The 7,867-nt window shown below is 39.9% G+C and overlaps 2 pseudogenes; one reads left to right on the top strand and one right to left on the bottom strand.

Annotated features, from left to right (window-relative positions):
- Positions 1 to 266: 266 nt before the first annotated feature.
- On the bottom strand, positions 267 to 6,401 carry LOC102470962 (protein FAM136A pseudogene; annotated as a pseudogene).
- A 361-nt stretch (positions 6,402 to 6,762) lies between these two features.
- Positions 6,763 to 7,867, top strand: part of LOC102470553 (mortality factor 4-like protein 1 pseudogene) — a 4,372-nt pseudogene continuing 3,267 nt past the window's right edge.

The raw sequence follows: 7,867 nt of genomic DNA, 5'->3' as shown, positions 1-7,867 counted from the left end.
TGAAGGCAAAAACCTCTGATCTAGAAAAAACAATTAAAAAACTGAAAAAATAACCCCCAAAATTAGAATACTATACGAGAAACACTAGACAGCATTAAGTGCCCAAACATCCAGATAATCGATATCCCAGAAGGTGAGGAAACTAAGGGCATTGATAATCTATTCCATGAAATCTTGGAAGAAAACTTTTGAAATCTAAAGAGGTATTCTAATATCCAGACCCAAGAAATACAAAGGACCCCAATAGAATCAACCCAAGATCTTCTTTAAGGCACATCATAGTCGGACTGGCCAAATATACAGACAAAGACAAGATACTAAAATTGGCAAAAGAGAAATGTCAGGTTACTTATAAAGGTTATCCCATCAGGCTAACCTCAGACCTCTCATTAGAAACACTGCGAGCAAGGAAAGAATGGGAACATATATTCAAAGTGTTAAGTGAAAAACAGTTTCAACCAAGAATACTATACTCAGCAAGATTTCCTTTCATATGAAAAGAAAATAAAAAACATTCTCAGATAAACAAGACCTGAAAGAATTTGCCAGTAGCAGACCCACTCTTCAAGAAATTCTGAAAGGAGTGTTCGATCAGTAAAACTAAAAACAGATACAGAAGGCAACCAAGAAAACAACCAATTTAATGCTAGGGACAAGAAATATCAATAACAATGTTGAATGCTAATTTCCAGGATTTAAATGGAAAGACTGGACCACAGCAACACAGCATATTCAACAGAAGAGAGTTTGAACGTGAGACTGAACTGGTGAAATAGAATTTTATGACTTTTGAATAAAGCATTACTTATTTTTTTTACTATGCTTTGTTTTCCCATTTTAAACATTTTACTTTATTTTGAGTTGTTGATAGGTTCAGCAATTTGTTAAAATATTTGTCTTGTTTGTTTCTTTAACTGGAAATATAAACTTTTCTTCCTTCCTGACCCCTCTTGAATTGTAAATATTTAAGAGTATTCTTATTTTGTGGCAGAAGGTTTTTTACATAAGTTCAATAATGCTTGTTGCATTGAATCAGAAATTGGAAATACTCATTATTGGATAGGGCTTTGACTAGAATGTCATACTTGAAGATCAATCAGAAAACTATGAAACTAAGGTGAATCTCAAGTAAGCCAACAGAAGCTCTTAGAAAGATGGCTGGGCACCATAAATAGTTCTGCCTGGCAGAGAAGATTAGAGAAGATATATAAAGGAATTTATAACATAAAATAACCTGGACTTTTCCAGCCTAGCATTGTAATCAGTGGAGACGGCAAAAGAGAAACCACACCAGAGGATTCTCTTGAGAAAGACTTTGAAGGAAGAAAAAGACTGATCTTTGCTGGCAGATGGTATATCACAGAGTTCTTGGTAGGCAGGGGTTAATTGAGAAGGTTTATGTGTGACTAATGTGCTGGGCATTTGCTTTTCAACAATTTGAATAGTTGATATGTATATATTTTCTCAAAAATATTTAAAACCATATTGTTTCTGCTGTTATAGAGTCACAAACAAAATTATACAAAATTATAAGAAATATTTTGAACATTATCTTTAAAATACAGTATTTTGAAAATTTGAAAGTTATTTATTAACTGTCAAGAACTATGGAGTATGGACAAAATTTTCTCTGATATGTAAAGTAAATGTTTGTGGAAAGCTGTAAAAATAAATAAATAAATTTTAAAAAAAGACTCTTAGCAAGATTAGCATAGGAGGGTCATTTCTCAACACAATAAAAGCCATAAATGAAAAACCTATATCATACTGAATTACACATTATACTGAATGGGGAAACGTGAAAGCTTTTACACTAAAATCTGGTACTAGACAAGACTGCCCACTTTCTCCACTCTTTTTCAATATAGTGCTGGAAATCTTAGCCAACGCAATCAGAAAAGATAATAATATAAAAGGTATTCAAATAGTGCAAAGAAGAGTTTAAAATATCTTTATTTGCAGATGACATAATGGTAATACTTACAAGACTCAAAGGTTTCCATGAAAAAACTTCTCAAAGTAATAAATGAATATGGTAAAGTGGCAGGATACAAAATCAACATCCAAAAATTGATAGCATTTCTATATATGAACAACAAGCTGAATGAGGTAGAACTGAAGAAAGAAATCCCTTTGACCATAGTCACAAAATGTATAAGATACCTAGGGATTAAACCTAACTAAGTCAAAGATATGTATAAGGAAAGCTATGAAAATCTTTAAAAAGACATTGGATATTACAGGACCAGCAGTTAGCATAATGGCTATGTCGCTGGACTCCCACATAATCGACCACGGTTCGTGTCCCAGTCCTGGTGGCTTAAAACTCACACCGGGCACATGTGTGTGCATGCCCAAGATCCCAAGAGGAGAATGGAGGAGAAGGGATTGCGGTGTGGCCATCCCCCCTGGGGGGTGATTTCTCGCTTTCTGTCTCTCTGTCTCTCTCTGTCTGGTGAGCACACACGCCCTATAGAAAAAACCTCTCCAAAAAAAAAAAGACATTGGAAATTACACAAAAAAGTGGAAGGACATCCCATGTTTTTGGATTGGAAGAATTAGTATCATCAAAATGTCAATTATACTCAAATTAATCTATATATTTAATGCAATTCCAATCAAATTACCAGAGACATTCTTCGCAGATTTAGAAAAGACAATCATAAAATTTGTCTAGAATCATACAAGACACCAGATTGACAAAACAATACTGTGCAAGAAGAGTAGAGTGGGTGGCATCTCACTCCCTGATCTCAAAATATACTATAAAGCTGTGATAATCAAAACAAATTGGTATTGGCACAAAAACACAGATGAACCAATGATATAGAATAGAGACCCCAGAAATAAGCCCCAAAACATATAGTCAACTGATTTTTGACAAAGGATCTCAGTTAATCCAGTAGAAAAAGGAAAACCTCTTTAGTAAATGGTGCTGGAAAAACTGGGTATCCACCTGCAAAAAGATGAAACTGGATGCCATCTTTCAGCATTAACAAAAATCAATTCAAAATGAGTCAAAGATCTAAACCTAAGACGTCAGACTATAAAACTATTGATGGAAAACACTGGGGAAACTCTGGGAGACATCTGGCCAGGAAAAGACTTCTGAAATAAGACTCCCAAAGCACAGGCAATAATGCCCAAAATAGCCAAGTGAGATTACATCAGATTAAGAAGTTTCTGTACAGTCAAGGACACAGTAATTAGTGTGAAACGACAACCCTCAGAATGGGATATTTTTGTAAACTATGTCTCAAATAAGGGAATTATCTTGTTATAGGATGTGTGCACCAAACAGGATCATCATGAAACAATTCACCCCCCAGAATTGCTTCATCTGTCCACGAACAGTTGAATGGATTGAAAAAGTGTGGCACATATACTGTATGGAATACTATTCAGTCGGGGGGAAAAAAAAAAAAAAAGAAAAGAAAAACAAGGCCCTGGCATTTGATAGAAACTGGTTGAATATAGAAGATATATAACTGAGTGAAGCAAGCCAGGTTATGAAAGAGAGATACTGTATGCCTCCACTTAATATATACCAATTGTTCACACTCTATGGTAGAGATTAAGAGACTGTAGGATATAAAAGCAGTGAAAATAGTTATAGACACTGGAGACAGTGTGGAGAGTTGGTAGGAGAAGGGAAGAGTATAGGGAAGGAAATTGGGGGGAAAAATAGGCAAGACATTTTTGGGGCACAGAAATGGTTTATTGCCTGTTGATGATTACATATAATATGCGCACCTGGCTGGGTCGGAGGTGTATGTTATGTTGGATAAGTTCTCTTTACAAGCCAAATGATGTAAAGCAATTTTTAAAAATAGGATAAATAAATAAATAAATAAATAAATAAAAATATGCATGCACACACACAAAAAGAAACAGGGATTACAAAAGCGCTCTTAGAATAGCTACTCCTAAACTCAGGGGTTCTTCAGTCCCAGGTCTCAGATAATCTTTCAAGTGGAGACATAATATGAATAGTAAGCTCAGCTGGATTTATGTAATGACATGAAGAGAGATGGCAAGACCACTGCCACCAAAGATGAGTGTATTTAGGATCCAGCAAAGGGCTTGGCACAGAAATGGTGCCCAACAAATACTCGCTAAATGTTTGAATGGAAATATCATTTACCTCATTTTTGGGGGGAGAAGAGGAGGTTAAACTTTTTAAAAATACCAAACCACTAAGAAAACCTTGAAACAGCAAACAGACGGGCTATGTTATCATTTCAAGTAGTAATCTGACAAAAAGACAAGGTCCTTATCAAAAGGACAAGGTGCCACACTGGGGCAGGAACACTGCATGTTGCAAAGGCCCCAGGCCGCCCCTCCTTTGCCCTAAGTTTATCCTAGTCAAGTTGCTTACTTTTTCCCCCCTAGACTTTTCTGTGGCCAGGGGATTGTCTCAGTAGGACTCTGGGAACTCAGGGAGCTAAGTAAGCCATGCCTGGTTTAGACTTTTAGTCTGTTCTAGAAAAACCAGGTGTTCCACATCTAGTAGTTCACAATTCTCTTAAGTAACCAGCTGTTACTCTTTTACTGTTCACTCTTGGATTCCAGTATCTATCACAATAAAAATCTCCCTTCCTATCAAGGGGAAACTGTTACTGTAAGATTGTCTTGTCATTCTGTGTAGACAGCTTCAGGACCAGTCAATAAGAGGGAACCTCTGCATTCCACACTCAGTGTGCTGTTACGTATGTTTTCACCTTGTCTCCAGGCTGAAAGACATGCTGTGTAAGAATTTGAAGAAATGCACATCCACATCTTATGGCCAGTAAAGGATATCCACAAAGAACTGTTTCAAAGTTGTTATCCAAACTACTCTCCCTCCCAACTCTGCATTGACATCTACTCTATGCCCTTGTATACAAGACAAAACCAAGCAAAACAAAGACCCAGAAATCTTTACCCTTTCTAAGTTAGTGTCTTCATGAATTGAGTTTTACAACTTATAAAAATGGTGCTTTGGTACTACTGGTAAACAGCTTGGCAACAAATAGAAATACCTCTCCTCAAAGTGCACCAGGTCACAGGCAGGTGAGAGGAACCAGCCAGTATGTCAGTGTCCCGACCCAGGGGACGGTCAAAGAGGTTTCCTGAGGGAAGGAGTGAGAGCCGGGACAAGCAGCGCAGTGTTACAACACAGAGACGACACAGTGTCTTCAGGGTCGTCCGTTTACTGTAAGCAGCACGGTACAGCACGGAGATGATGCAGTGTTACAACTCTTCAGGGTCTTCCAGAGACGATGTAGTGTTACAACTCTTCAGGGTCTTCCGGGTCGTCTAGAGACTGTGTGGTGTTTCAGATCTTCAGGCTCTCCAGGGTCATCTGTGTCATCTTCCTGGTCGTCTGTGTCGTCTTCCTGGCCATCTGGCGATTGTAAGTCAGGCATCATGGTTATATACATGCTGGTGGGCCATGATTGGTTGAACGAAGGATTGTAAAAGGTGGTTTATGATTGGTTGCTTCTGTGGACCAATCATGAGGTGCCGGATTATGCAAATCTGAGGGACTCTAAGCTCACTAATTTGCTATGGGAAGTGGCCGATCAGAGTATGGTTTCGAAGGTCAGTTTTTTTGAAGGGAACCAATTGTGGCCTTTGGCATTGTGTAATTGTTTGCTTTCTGAGAAACCGGCGATGTTCGCTGGTGCGCAGCCTCCCACATGTCAGTACCATTCAGGAAGAATCTAGCTCCTCGGAAGGCTCTCACTTGGTAAAAGGGAGAGTCTTACTGTCAGGACAAGCACTTTCCACCTGAAACTCAGGTTCTCAAACTCTCTCTTGTGCTCTCTCTGACCCAAATTTTAGCACCTTTTTTTTTTTTTTCCATTTCACTCTCTAGACTTAAAAGATTAAAAAAAAAATGTTTTCAGGCAAGTGACACATGCTTTAAACTTGTTGCCATCCCTAATTTCATCATAAACTTCTCTTAAAGACTAAAATTCCCATTGCTCTTTTAAAGTAGATTCCTGCCCTTGGCCTCAAAGGTCACTGACAAGGACTTTTAGTTCCCTGTAGATGACAGTGATCCCTCATAGTTGGGATCAGGTGCATGTGGTCATCCACACACCTGGACACGCAACTGTCCAGCTGTCACTTCACCTGAGGCTCCTTCCTCTGTGTCTATGGAATCTTCGGTCATTGCAATGTATGGTGCACTGGGCCAGGTGGTCCTGGAAGTTCTCCAGCTCATTGGTCACCAAGGCCTGGGCTTGGGCTAGAGTTACGGGTGCACCTGCTGCATGGATGCCTGGTTGTCCTCACAACAGCCAGCGCTGCACCAGAACATGAGGCCCTGGAATTTTCTGGATGTTCTCTTGCTCCAGGCTCTTCACCACAGAGATCACCACTTCCGGGGCCCAGAGCTGCTGCAGCTCTGCCATGGCGACCCTGTGCTGTGCCACACTGGCACCCACATCATAATTTACCTAAATTTAAATGGCATAATAAACTGAAATCGAAATCAAAGAGAAAAAAAAGAAAATGGATCCACAGAGGAAAGGTTCTGGGTTCCAGTACTCAGACTTCCCTGGAGCCCCAGTGATCTTGGCTGGCTGGCTGGGCAGGCTGAGGCTGGAGGTGAATTGCTTCATGATGAAAGCACATCATGTTTGGTGCACATCACGATGGCCCTGTTTGGTGCACACACCCTGTAGCCAAAAGTCTCTCAAAAAAAGAAAGAGAGACACACTGAAAAATAAACAGAACTTATAGAGATAAAGAATATATTACAGGAAAGGGAGTTGGGTGGAGTAGAGAGTAGGGGGCGGTAGTCGGGGGTGGTGGGAGAAGGAGGAGGCGGCGAATCACTTATAAATGGTGCCGAGGCAGGATCCGAAGCCTAAATTTCAGGAGGGTGAAGGAGTGCTGTGCTTTCATGGACCTCTTCTTTATGAAGCAAAGTGTGTGAAAGTTGCCATAAAGGATAAGAAAGTGAAGTATTTTATACATTACAGTGGTTGGAATAAAAAAAGTGCTGTGAGGCCCAGGCGCTCTGAAAAAACTTTGAAGACACGTGAGGATATTGTAGCCCTTTTTCCTGTTCCTGAAGGAGCTCCCTCAGTACACCACCCTCTCCTGACCTCTAGTCGGGATGAATGGGTTCCAGAGAGCAGAGTACTCAAATACGTGGACACCAATCTGCAGAAACAGCGAGAACTTCAAAAAGTCAATCAGAAGCAGTATGCAGAGGGCAAGATGAGAAGGGCTGCACCAGGAAAGAAGACATCTGGTCTGCAACAGAAAAATGTTGAAGTGAAAACAAAAAAGAACAAACAGAAAACACCTGGGAATGGAGATGGTGGCAGTACCAATGAGACACCCGCCTTCTTGGAAGAAAAGGGCCCGGGTAGATCCTACTGTTGAAAATGAGGAAACATTTATGAACAGAGTTGAAGTTAAAGTAAAGATTCCTGAAGAACTAAAACCATGGCTTGTTGATGACTGGGACTTAATTACCCGACAAAAACAGCTCTTTTATCTTCCTGCTAAGAAGAATGTGGATTCCATTCTGGAGGATTATGCAAATTATAAGAAATCTTGAGGAAACACCGATAATAAGGAGTATGCTGTGAATGAAGTTGTGGCAGGTATAAAAGAATACTTCAACGTCATGTTGGGCACTCAGCTGCTCCACAAGTTTGAGAGACCACAGTATGCTGAGATCCTTGCAGATCACCCTGATGCGCCCATGTCCCAGGTGTATGGAGCACCTCATCTACTGAGATTATTTGTACGGATTGGTGCAATGTTGGCCTATACACCTCTTGATGAGAAGAGCCTTGCTTTATTACTGAATTATCTTCACGATTTCCTAAAGTACCTGGCAAAGAATTCTGCAACTTTGTTT

Source organism: Tupaia chinensis, unplaced genomic scaffold (genome assembly GCF_000334495.1).
Source record: "Tupaia chinensis unplaced genomic scaffold, TupChi_1.0 Scaffold143594_1, whole genome shotgun sequence".
Classification (NCBI taxonomy): Eukaryota; Metazoa; Chordata; class Mammalia; order Scandentia; family Tupaiidae; genus Tupaia; species Tupaia belangeri.
The sequence above is the reverse complement of the archived record's forward strand: the minus strand, read 5'-3'. Positions and strand labels throughout refer to the sequence as shown.